Genomic DNA, 13,849 nt, shown 5'->3' on the forward strand with positions numbered 1-13,849 from the left:
TTTTGACAGTCAAGATCTTGGCTGTATAATATTCTTATTATAAGATTATAATATTCACATTCCATACAACTTTGTAAGCCTTACTTACAATCTATTATCAGAACATAGGTGAAGTTCCAGCCACACTTTCATAAAGAAAAGCTTTACTACGTTCTTTATGTTGTCTAAATATTCACATTAAGAAAATATATATAATAAATAAGTGCCATTATTATGCATCTTGCTTCTTTTCTTGGACATTCAAATACTTGGGCTCAAAATAAAAAGGAGAGGTTTCTAAAATCAAACCTTCAGTCTGGCAGTTTTCTTGCTAGCATGCACAGCTGGAATCTGTGGAAATGAACCCCCTTGAACTAAACATGACTTCTGTATCTATGTATTTCCTGAAAAAGTTGTAATCCATTCATCTTACTCAGAAGACATGGAATATTTCCCAATTGTAATAGGAAAATAGTGATTTCTATTCAGTTACTGGGGCAAGGGGAGTGAGGGGGAGAGAAAAAAAAGAAAAGAGAAAGCACCTGTTCACACGACAAGATGCCAGGTTATGAATCTTTGTGCATGAAGGTACCTCCTTTGAAACTTTGATTGAGCTCTTTAAAATCCTGAGCTTTCTTCATGAGTTGTAGACCTTATCATGCCTTATTTGACGATCCGTATTGTATTATGCCGTGAGATTTGTAAAACCTGTCTAGATGTCTTTTCTGAAAAGCATTTTATGGTGTACCAACAAATAAATAAAAATATATAAGTATAAAAGTTTATTTCTCTGTCACAGGAAGAGTGCTTAATTCTAACATCATTTTTGGCAACTGTTCTAATTAGTAAGTTGTTAGAGTATATAATGAGACTGCAGAGAAAGGAATGAATAAAGGGAGCTGGTGGAAGAGAAGTCTGTATTTCATGAAAAAAAGGCTAATTTGCTTATGCTTTAAAAGGTCTTTACAAGACATATAACAAAATAGATTTGAAGGGTTTAAGACTAGTTAGCCTAAGTGACTTTGAGATAGATCTAGCTTCTGCTAAACCCTTTTTTTAAATCTCTGAATCTCCTGAGGAGGTTTATGGAGAGCCTGGATATCACATGGGCGGTGTGGACTCCATCACCCAAGAAGCACTGGTTCCATGTCTCTGCTGCCCAATTTTCAATATCTTTCCTTACTATCCATTTTCAGATTGGCTCATTGTCTCTATATGGTGTAGTGCAATGTGTCTCTGAACAAAAGAAAATATAACGTAGACCAGTATCTACTTTTCTAAATCAGCTATAGGAGAAAAAATGTACTATAATAACACATCCAAATATATACAAAAGTTAGGAGATTAAAGCTGTAAAGTTATTGCCACCAGATCCAATAGCTTCACAAAAAGGTTCTAAATGAAAATATGATGAGGAAAGACAAGACCATAGATTTAAATAAAACTTCTCCGGTATAATTTACTTCCAATTCACAACTTACTATTATGGTTCAGGAACACTTTAAAAAATTCTTTTAATGTCAAATCTGAAGGGTATTATTAGCTAGGAATTCAGAAAGATAAGCCTGCTGCATGGTAGTCAAATCCCAGTGCAAAAGAAAGGCTTTTGTAAACTGTTATCTTTGATATAGTAGTGTCTTTAATGAAGGTCAGTGCTTGTTTTTATTCCTTTTTGTTTTCTTCCTGTGGTATATAGATCTGCAATATTATTTTTGGTCTTGTTTGGTTTATCATTCCCTCCAGGACTACAATAATGTGACTAGAAAGAAAAGAAGCAACAGAATATTTGTCTCAAAATTACCTAGGCATAGGTGCATTATTAACTGGAACTTCAGATAAATAGTTGATTTTTTTCTTGTTCTCTTCATATTCAGCTATACAGTAGATGTTTTAAATGAAACCCAAAATATAAACATGGATTGTTTTATATGGGTCCCCATAGATATAAACAGGCATAAATTTGAATTGTGGATTTTATGTTACATGGTATTGATTTGAGGCAAGCATTTGAAATTACTTGTGAACACAGAACAAATTCATGCAAGTTATATCCAGCTACAGAAATCAGAAAACCTTTGCATTATTTCTATCAATATTTTAATTGTGAAGCATTTATTTTATTTCACAATGTATTATATTTTCATCTTTAAAAATAACCATTATGACAACAGACCACAGAAAGACTTATATCTTTTTGCTTCAATTAAAAAAAAAAATAAAAAATTAAAGGACCTATCCTGTAATTGAAAATTGTCTAGTAATTAGATTAAAAGCGTGACATTTTCTGTTTCAGTAACTGCTTAAACATTTTTCTTCTTTTTTTTCCTTTTTTTTTCTTTTCTCTCCTTGGAAGTGAGAGAGATTTGTACCGTACTCTCCTAGAGTAGCCTTTTCCCAGTTTACTAAAGTGCACTACAAAATCATTCAGTTTAGAAGGTAAGTTTGTATCTAAATTCTTACTGCTTTTATTCACAGCTTCATCCCAAAGTGACTGTATCACCATCCTACTCTAAACAGAATAAATCCCTTTTTATAGTGGTTATAACAGTAAAAGAAATCAAAGACAAAACCCAGGATCAGGCAACACAGCACTGAACTGAACCCTGATTTATAAAGACAGTATTTTGAACTAACTGTCTTCACTAGATGCCTGTGTGGTTTTGCATTACGTATATAGAAACACAGTGGGGTAGCAAAGAAAACATCTTTAAAATGTATTATATTATCTCTGAGCTCTGTTATGAATTAAATATTAAAGTTACACATAGAATATGAAATTAATTTATTATCTCATTATAAAGGAAAAACAAATGCAAAGGGGGGGGGGAATTCCCTATTTCCGAAAGATGAAAAAAACCCCTTATTTTTCTACAGAATTCCAATTAACATATTCCAGAAAATAAATTTTAAACATCTGCTAAAGAGATGGTTGCTAAAATAATGATTGCAAAAAGATTGCAACTTTTTTTGGCAAGCTTCATTCACTTAAATATATCCCCTGAAATTGTTACATAGTTCTAAAAAGAGATGTATGTGACGCAGTCTTAAAAGAGTCTAATTTTTCCCGATATCCAGTAGCATAATAACATAACTTTCCTGTTTCTATCAGTAGTAAATATAATTTTACCATCATAAAAAAGGGTCTGCTTTGATGATGTTAGTCTGAGAAATGGGAGTCTACTACACCCGAGGTTCTGACTGCTCATGATCTTCTATGTCTGGGTGCAGAGAAGTTTGGATAAGGAAAGTCTTTCCTTCTGCTGGTGCAGAGAGCTAGGTAAGAGAGAACTATGGTTCTCAAAGTAGGAGAAAAGAGTTAGTCAGTTCTCACTTAAACTAGATAGTCTAAATTATTATCTACTTCTGTCTTCTACAGCCTAAACCCCTGTAAAATCCATTCAGATTTATAGATAAACCAGTAAAGAATGACCAAGATATTTATTATGATTCTATTTTAAACCAAAAGAAGGTGAAAACATGAAATTTTATTAATTTCCCCTACACACACACCAGCTCAGAACTTATGGTTCCTTTTTCAGAAGCTATTCACCACAAAGACCTGCAAAACTTATTGTAATTATAAAAATAATGAACAGTATTTAAAAATCTATCAATAATTTTTTCAAAGATAAAAAAATAATATAATTGACCAAAAATCATCATAATAGACATAACACTCAAAAAGCATAAATTGCACAATTAATGAGAGTTTTGTGATAAAGTAAGTTTATGCTATACATTATTTTCATTCTGAATGCATCAGATATTATTCATAATTCCCACAGGACTTTGTTAATAAGATGTAAAAGCTAGAGCTTAGAATAGGCAAGGAACAATATCTTCCCTAAAGGTCTGAGAAATCTCAAAAATATTTGAAAATGCAAAAATAACCCAGGCAAGAGTTTTTTTCTGAGTATTTATGCAGTGCTTTGCTTTACTTGTTTTGATGACATCTTGAAAATCAAGAGCTCTTTTTTTTCCTTTCAAGTAGCAATCATACCTAACTTTCTATAACATTTTAAACTAATAAAGATCAAGTCTGATGCATTTCTGTTTAAACACTCTGTACGTTACTAGGAAGTCATTTTTGCTTCACAAGTCTCTGGTAATATTTTTTTTTCCTTTAAATTTTGTTTCAAGTTCAAAATATTACAGAAAAATAATGTGACAAATTTCATTGTGTTTACTTACTATTAATTCCGCATGTTTTATTTCTGTTGGAAAATGAACAAGACCCCATGTTACCTCTTTGGAAACATTGGCTCAAATCTTTGCCCAAAGTGATCTGAAACTGATAGAAATTCTTTATCCTCTTCCCAAGTAAATTTACTGCCAATTTACGCTAAGCTGCCCAACATCCTGTATAAGGTTTATGTGGCAAGGTTTGGTAGCAGGGTGGCTACAGTGGAAGCTTCTGTGGGAAGCTGATAGAAGCTTCCCCCATGTCCAAAAGAGCCAATGCCAGCCGGCTCCAAGATGGACCCACCCACCACTGGACAAGGCCAAGCCCATCAGCAATGGTGGTAGTGCATCTGGGATAACATATTTAAGAAGGAAACAAAAACCTGCGCAATGGCAACTGCAGCTGGAGAGAGGAGTGAGAACATATAAGAGAAACAGCCCTGCAGACCCCCAGGTCAGTGAAGAAGGAGGGGAAGGAGATGCTCCAGGTGCCGGAGCAGAGATTCCCCTGCAGCCCGTGGGGAAGACCATGGTGAGGCAGGCTGTGTCCCTGCAGCCCAGGGAGGTCCATGGGGGAGCAGATCTCCACCTGCAGCCTGGGGAGGACCCCACACCGGAGCAGGTGGATGCCCGAAGGAGGCTGTGACCCCATGGGAAGCCAGCACTGGAGCAGGCTCCTGGCACAACCTGTGACCCTGTGGAGAGAGGAGCCCACACTGGAGCAGGTTTTCTGGCAGGACTTGTGACCCCGTGGGGCACCCACGCTGGAGCAGTCTGTGCCTGAAGGACTGCAGCCCATGGAAGAGACTCACACTGGAGCAGTTTGTGAAGAAGTGCAGCCTGTGGGAAGGACTCACGTTGGAGAAGTTCATGGAGGACTGTCTCCCATGGGAGGGACCCCGTGCTGGAGCAAGGGAAGAGTGCGAGGACAAAGGCACAGTAGAGATAACGCGTAATGAACTGACTGCAACCCCTATTCCCTGTCCCCTCTGTACTGTGCAGGAGGGAGGAGGTAAAGAAAATCAGGAGTGAAGTTGAGCCTGGGAAGAAGGGAGGGGTGAGGGGAAGGTGTTTTGAGATTTGTTCTTATTTCTCATTATCATACTCTGATTTGATTGTTAATAAATTAAATTAATTTCCTCAAGACGAGTCTGTTTTGCCCGTGATGGTAATTACTGAGTGACCTCCTTGTCCTTAACCCACGAGACTTTCATTGTAATTTTGCCCCCCTGTCCTGAGAAGAGGAAGTAATAGTGCGGCTTGGTGGGCACCTGGTGTCTAGCCAAGGTCAACCCACCACACATCCCGAACTCTGTATTTTACCTTTGAAGTTCTGAATTCCAAGGCAACTATAATTCAGTAAACTTATGGGCATACAGGTCTTCACAGTGTCAGGGAATCCAGGAGCTGGTTGTCAATCAGCCTAGCAAGGTTAAACTGTATTAAAGAATGCAGTCTCAAGTGTGCTCATGGATGTTTCCCATTGCTAGATATCAGTGAGTCGGATCAGAGAAAATAGGAGTGTAGGATACAGAGTGATCTAATAACACCCCAAATCAGCAGATGTTTCTAATACAGATAATAAGTGAGGAGTGTATTGTGGTACCAGTAGAGCAATGATGTCATTGGCTATGCCTAATTTGTATTACTTTTGCTAGTCTTCGTATGGTATGACTGCAGTTTTTATATTAATAGTGACAATATGTAGTTAATCTGTGTAGATATTTATGACTCTTGCACAATGATGTAGTGTTTAGGAAGTCAGGACTGGTATGATGGCAGAGGCTTTCAGGGATGGAGACACAGAATGTGGTGTAGAGGGACACAGACTGGGATGATAACAAGTGGGGCATGGGCTTGGTACTGGAGATCCCACAACCACAAACAACTCGCTAGTGGTCAGCTGAAGAGATGCAGGCAAGAATTTCAATGCATCTGGGCTTGGGGTAACAAAGAGTGAGTATGTAGCACATATAAATACACCACATATGATAAATTCAGAAGCTACATGGAGTTGCAAAGCAATGAAGAAACTGTAAACTCTTAGAAAACATAATAATAATAATAAAAATCTCCCAGTGAATTCTAAGAGAAAGGAGAGGAGTAAGAGGAGACACCATCAACATCAGTCTTCCCAGCGAAGCACTTCAAGGCAAGCTGCAAATCCCAGCCCTTACTGGGAGAGGACTGGCACTATTGGCCAAAGGTCCATGGAGGTAGTGAGAGAGTGAGAATGACACAGCAAAGAGATAGGTACTAAGTGTGAGTGTGTAACAATTTTAACTGCATTATTATACTAATAATAAATATTTCACTTCATGTAAAATGTATTTCTTGTTTGCCCACTACAAGATTTTGTGCATAACACATAGAACATATAACTAAAAGCCTAGAGGTTATTTTCCTCGTTTTAGACAAACTACACAAAAATCAATCTTTTTTTCAGTTAAAAACTATACGGTTTATGATGGTAAAATCACCAGAATAATTGGCTGGATTAAGACTAAGAGTTTCTCTGAAGTGTACATTAATCCACTTATGGTTGATGTAGACTGTAACAGCAACCCACAAAGACTCACAAATCTTAATTATTGTTCACTTTTTTAGATAGAAAGGTGTCTTGTTTATGAGTAGCTGAGCAGATGTATCAAAGAGAGATTCTCAAAACTCTCATTGATAAACAACTTTTCTGTGTGCTTATTGAAAAATGGAAGACATTTACAAAAAGAGAAACTTAGTCAAAATAATGGATATTTAGAAAAACAAGGGTTGCTACCAAGGATAATTCTTGTCAAACATCCAACTGCAGAAAAATGAACTATTTAACATTATCTATGATATGCTATATTCTTTGACATAAAGGTAGTGCTATAAAAGCAGGATTGCTTTGATATGTCTTGTTAAGATTTTTAAATATTTTTTAAATAGAACATAAATATGTTCATATAAAGATAATTATTTATTTTATATTATTAGTCAGTTAGGACCAAGTGCCACTAAGTTTTGGATTCATATGATTCACAGTGAAAAGGTTCACTATCAGGAACAAATCCAGAAGTCCTTGAACACACCCTTTTATTCCTACTAGGAAAGAGGTAAAATTCATAGAATAAAGAAATAAATGATGAGTTTGTGAATTCTAAACAGAAAAGGACAGCTATGCTTGGCTGATTTTTAAGAAAATATTTACAAGGAATGAGCAGGAAAGTATAATGATCAGAAAGCTGAAGAGTATATATTGGAACATATGACTATAATAACAATTGCATTATATGTTTTGATGTAAATCCTCAAATGATTGTTTTACAGATGAACACAGTAATGCAGAAACTCTCATTACATTTGGTCTGCTGAACCTAATAAGGTAATTCAAGCATCATTTTTTTACTGAGGCTAGAAGAATTCAAATGTGTATTAGCAAAAAATCCCTTTGTACATTAAATCCTAGTAGCACTTCTCTGGTGACTGCTTTTAACTTGCAACTGCTACATTGCACTCTTTCCTCAAAGTACTGATTTAGTAACTGTATCAAAACAGCTTTCATGCTGGCTTTAAAGTATTGTTAGTGGCAATTAATTTACAGCTGTTCCAGTATTAAAACCATCTCAAAAAACCCTCATTGTACCTTTTTTTTTTTTTTTTTTTTTTTTTTTTTTCTGTTTTGTGCGATATTGACATGCATTTATTTGGAATTTATACCAGTTTCTTTGGAAAATCTTTAAAGTTGTTGATGTCCTATAAGTTTAAAATCATAGTTAAAATAACTCAATAAATTAATATATTTCATCACTTCCATTATTTTGCATTCTAAAAAAAAAGCTATTAGAAATATGATTGAAATCTGATATTTTTTTTTCTCTCTCATAGATGAATCATTCCAGTCTAAGACAGGTGTTTAGGTTGAATTGCAGTCCAGAGGTGCTCCACTTCCATCTGTTGATCATAAAGAAAGGAAACTCCACTGACTTTGACCAGACAAGTAACTTCAGTTAACTGATGTCTGCTCAAATAATTTTTACAGTGTTAAATAAACAGGGCAATACTAAGTGTTTCAGTACGTTTCATGAGTTAACATGCTTTTTCACTCCACCTTGCTGTCCTTCTTTCATAATACAGCTAGAAGACATGAAAGAGTACCTGAGATATATCAACTTCACTATGTGAAGATGTGGATCTGGAAGATTAAACCAGTGGATTCACCATTTGCCTTTGTCCTAATTAAGGAAACAGATCAAGACATGTACTGATCTTCAGGGCAGTAGGCATTTATCTCCCCTATGAATATCATCTGCAATTGTTGTTACTCAAATACCTGCTTTCCCTGGTGAACTTCTTTTAGGGATATGAGGAGATAAATTAGCTTAAAGGCTGTGGCCATTTGCCTCTAGCCTTTCCTTTGCTTGAGACTTCTAAGGTCAGTGTGATTTGACCTTTCATGACTAGACATGGACAAGAATAGTTTCCTTAGTGTTATTTTAAGATTTTCGTTATAGATCCAGGAATTTAAAAACAAATTGCAAGTATGCTGAACCAATTACATCTGTAACTAAAGACATTTGAATATTATCTTTAACAGGTCATTAGGAAAATGTGTAAAAAACAACTTTAATATTTTTGAGATATTCTGGACCTAATCATGCTACCATTGAAGAAAAACCTAAAACTCCTACTGACTTCAATGGGCACAGCAGGGGACAAGACTCAGTAATTCCCAATGTCCTTTTCATCCCTATGTTAATACAATAGGAGCAAAAATCTGCAGGAAGCATGATAACGTCAGGGTTGTAAGGCTTGAGAAGATTGAAATCTAGGACTTCCACATGAAAGATATTCTTTTTCAGAAGTACAACTAATATAAATGAAGCTGTGGTTTTGAAATTAAGTTTCTATTTGCTATAAACATTAATGACTACAAGATACTAATATATCTGATACAGATTTGCATTTTATAATTATCTTGGCTTAAGATTATGATGGTTGTTTGAAGTCTTTTTCTTACTGTGAAAAAGGGCAGGATTTTAATGAGTTTTATTTCCAGCATTCAGCTGATGCACATGGGTGACAAAGCCAAGTGTGAGACATGGAAATCATTGTAAAGTCTTTACTGCAGTATGAGTACATTTATTCAGTGCAGAACAACTGGAAATCAGCTTGAATGCCCTGTCAGTGTAACTAACTAACTCAACCTCCTCTTTTGCATTTCATGTTTTTTTTTTCCTCACTAACAACAGCAGCAGCTGCACTAGTCTAAGTTCCTAGAATTAATATTATGATATTTTTTTAAAAAATCCTGTTCTTGAACATTCAAATGTTCTAATTCTAGGAAGAGGTAACTGCATCAATTTTTCAGATTTGACATCTTCACAGTTTACACAGCTTTGTGATTGCCTACATGCCACCAGATTGAGAGGAAAAGCTTAGTAAAATCAGAGAGTAAAATTTTAAAATTCAAATCTCAGAGCTGAATTTAAGCATTGTAATTACTGGGTAATTCATAACACTGAAAATGGGCATTTAGGTATCCTACACCATTTAAAGAGTGATTAAGAGTACCTGATTCAGGGGTCTCTTTCCTCTTCATAGGGAGCCAGTATACCTCACACAGCCATTCAGCTTTCTGTATGAAACAGATGAATGATTATAGCTAGTACATAGAAAACAGTGGTAACAGGGCTATAGCTGGGTTCCCTCAGCTCTCTCCGGTAATAAGAATCTAGCTCAATCCTCCCCACTCCTCCAACCATGTTAGCCATCTGCATCCACCTGGGATTCAGAAGACCTCACCTTTGTTGGAGAACAGATGATGAACAGAAACAAAGCTTGCACCTTCTCTAGAGCAGCCAGTTTATTAGATTACTTACCCATAACATGGAAGACTTTGGTTCTTAGCTATGCTTAACTTGAGAGATGACTAATCTATTATCTCCTCCCAAAACAGAATCAGATTGTCTCATTCTCCTTACTCTACTACTGCCTTGAAAAGCCTCCTGTGCAGTGAACAATTTAAAAAATAAAGAAATCTGTCTATATTTGTTCTGCTATATAAGATGGCCAGGCACTTTGTCATAGTCATCCATGCTTAATGTTCATCTGGTTTAATTTTGGATTGCTTCAGCTAGATCTCCAGTGATCCGGTCAATAGCACATCTTAGCAGTATAGATGTAACCAAGAGATAACTCTACATTACAGTGTTCAAATTCAGAACAGAAGCACACTTTGTGCAGTGAATATCCTGATTCCCCCCACCTTTTCATTTGGATGGAGTAGTCTTGGAGCATCTAAATGGAATTACTTTAATCTGAAACTGAATTAAAAGATGTGATCCAGGGATGCACTGAATGCACTTAACTGCCAATGGGTTCCTGCCAATTGGATCCTGACATTAATTTTATTGACTTTTTTTTCTCTGCATAACATTTGCAAATGAGGATATTATTTGAGATCAGTTATGCTTTAAGGTTTCAAAACCAACTGTATTTTCCCAAATAAATTGTACTGTAATTTCTCATACTTTCAGACACCAGTATTTAATACTACACATTTTTCTCTGAGACTTTTTATACTCAGAACACACAAACTATCTCCATCACAGAAAACTTCAAATGATTTTTTTTTTTTTTTTAGTGTATGTTGGACTCAGAATTCCTCTATAGGAGACATACTTTTTTTTTTTAATAATTACTTTAACAAAATGCAGCAGCACCATCTATCATAAAACTGCTGTTACAATGATATCACTTTTCTTTAGAGACGTATAGTTTTTCAAGGCTGACTAGAAACTGTATCCATATAAATCTCATTCAAATTTATTACCACGGTATGGCTGAACCCTGTCTTTGAAGCACAAAGGCCTTATTTACTGCTTTTTGAAAAAAGTAAGTATCTTTTGTTTGTATTTTGTTTTCAAGTATTAAAAAAATCTATTTATCATATAATGCCTGCTATCTTTCTACCTTTGGTAAGGAAAAAGACTCATCCCTACAGCATTCACTGCATCCATTTTTGTTTGTGCTATTTTTTAAGCTGATAACTAATCCAATTACTTCTGATTTTTAATAGAAATACCCTTAATGACTTAAATGGACTTTGAAGCAAGACTTTAGATTACCATCGCCTCTCAACTTAGAATGTCATATGTTTTTAAATGCAGTACTTCTTGAAATATGAATGTCTTTGCACTACAAAGAATGTATTCTATCAAGGGCTCATTAATTATGATTTCTTCTTATTAATATTGATAATGAACAATTTTTGAATTTCATTGTCATGGTTTAACCCCAGCCAGCAACTAAGCACCACGCAGCCGCTCACTTATTCCCCCCTACCCAGTGGGATGGGGGAGAAAATCAGGAAAAGAAGCAAAACCCATGGGTTGAGATAAGAACAGTTTAATAGAACAGAAAAGAAGAAACTAATAATGATAATGATAACACTAATAAAATGACAACAGCAATAATGAAAACATTGGGATGTACAAATGATGCTCAGTGCAATTGCTCACCACCCGCTGATCAACACCCAGCTAGTCCCCGAGCGGTGATTCCCTGCCCCCACTTCCCAGTTCCTATACTAGATGGGATGTCACAGGTTATGGAATACCCCTTTGGCCACATTGAGTCAGCTGCCCTGGCTGTGTCCTGTGCCAACTTCTTGTGCCCCTCCAGCCTTCTCGCTGGCTGGGCATGAGAAGCTGAAAAATCCTTGACTTTAGATTAAACACTACTTAGCAACAACTGAAACCATCAGTGTGTTATCTACATTATTCACATACTGAACTCAAAACACAGCACCGTACCAGCTGCTAGGAAGACAGTTAACTCTATCCCAGCTGAAACCAGGACATCCATATACATATTACTTAAGCCATCCACTGAGAGACTTTGAGAGCCACCTGTCTTCTCTATCACTGTCTGCAGTTTCTCTGTATTTCTGAAGCATTTTGTCATTCATACCCTGTATAGTGTTACTGGTTCTGAAAGAATGATAGCTGTACTTTAAAGGTAAATAACATGGTCCAGTCAGTATCTTCAAATGCAGGTGGCACAACCATACACTGATTGATGTCCAGGAAATCTATTAGATGTTACACAAATGTAATGCAAGCTATATAAACCAAAAATAACACACAAAATTATGCATAGCACTTTGAAATGTAATAAAATTGATTAAAATTAATCTTATTTATAATTTTTCCTCTTGAATAGTCATGTGACATTTTTATCAGTTTCATTTTCTCATCAGTATGAAATATATTCAGCACATTCATATGCAGCTTGAATGGAGACCCTTAACTCTTCAATGATTAAAAAAAAAAGGGAAACACGTTTTCCTGGTCTTGTTCTTTGCATTCAAGATAGCAGTTACCTCACAAATATCAGACATCTACATTTGATTCTTCACAATTACAACTGACCTACCACTTAGACTGGTTTCATGACACTGGAGAGAAATATATGTTTTTAGGAGCTTCAGATCTGTCCCATTTTAGAAGCACAATAGATTTACCTAAACAAAGTTCATTAGTGACATCTAAGACTCCTTAGGCTTGTGATATCCACATGGGGCCTGCAGGTCTGAGAGAGGATTTGAGGAGAAACAGTGCTCTTGTCAATCAGTAGTTGGATGCAAAACGGGTACCTCGATGCATTTCAATGGCTCTAGGTAAATGAGTTGTGCTTTAGATGTCTTATTAGGATTAGACTAATCATACACTTGAAGAGCTTATTTTCTTTAAATGGCTTCAAACAATGACTACATTCAGTTTACCTTTGAGTCTTAAGGCCTAAATTGTGCTATATACAATAAATTTGTCTTAACAAGAGGTATGCGTGTGAGCTCTCATAACAGCTGAGATCTAGTCAACACAGTCACTGTGGTCTAGAAAGTTTCTCAGTCAATCAATCAGTCTTAATATGAAGCTGAATCACCTCTTTAATACTTGTTTCTCAAAAATGAGCACTTAAAATCATCCATCAAAAAGCTTGGGTATTAAATACTAAATTCCATCATGAGATTAAATTTTTGTGCTAGAAATGTGTATTTACATTGTCCCAAAAATGTAACACTAACTACTACCTAAAGAATTCCTTGCTGCCAGCAATTTTCTGCAAATGTCTTCAGTATCTATTATTAGCTTTAAATAAATGACTGTCAACTTGTTTCCTAATGACTATCTAGATAACTAGCAATTTTTCAGCTGACTAGTGAATTTCCATTTTGTTTAATTTTTGAGCTTAATTTTTCAATTTCTGGAAGGAATTAGTGATATGTAGTCTTCTGAGACAGTTTAACATGCCTATGAAGTATGTGTTTTATTTTACATGAAGAACATATTTTTACACTAATATTTGACAGTGAATTAAAAGTGAGTTTCAGCCAACCTGTGAAGACAGAGAATGTGAGAAAATAAAATCAGAAAGCAAAAAGAGGATAAAAACTGGGAGAAAGTATAGGTGGACATTCCCATACAGGATAGCTTGATCTAAAAACTGCATTAATACATTTATTCCTTTGGTAGAGGCATACAGATTTCTGACAACTGCAGTTTTAGTTACTGGTGAAAATGATGCTGGATATGGTAATCAGTTCTATGTGTTCTATATAACATATTACCTATTCCAAGCAGAAACTCTGCAGTGAATTCTGAAAATATGTCAGTCCACCTAAATAGAACCTGCACAGTTGACT

Source organism: Accipiter gentilis, chromosome 13 (genome assembly GCF_929443795.1).
Source record: "Accipiter gentilis chromosome 13, bAccGen1.1, whole genome shotgun sequence".
Classification (NCBI taxonomy): Eukaryota; Metazoa; Chordata; class Aves; order Accipitriformes; family Accipitridae; genus Astur; species Astur gentilis.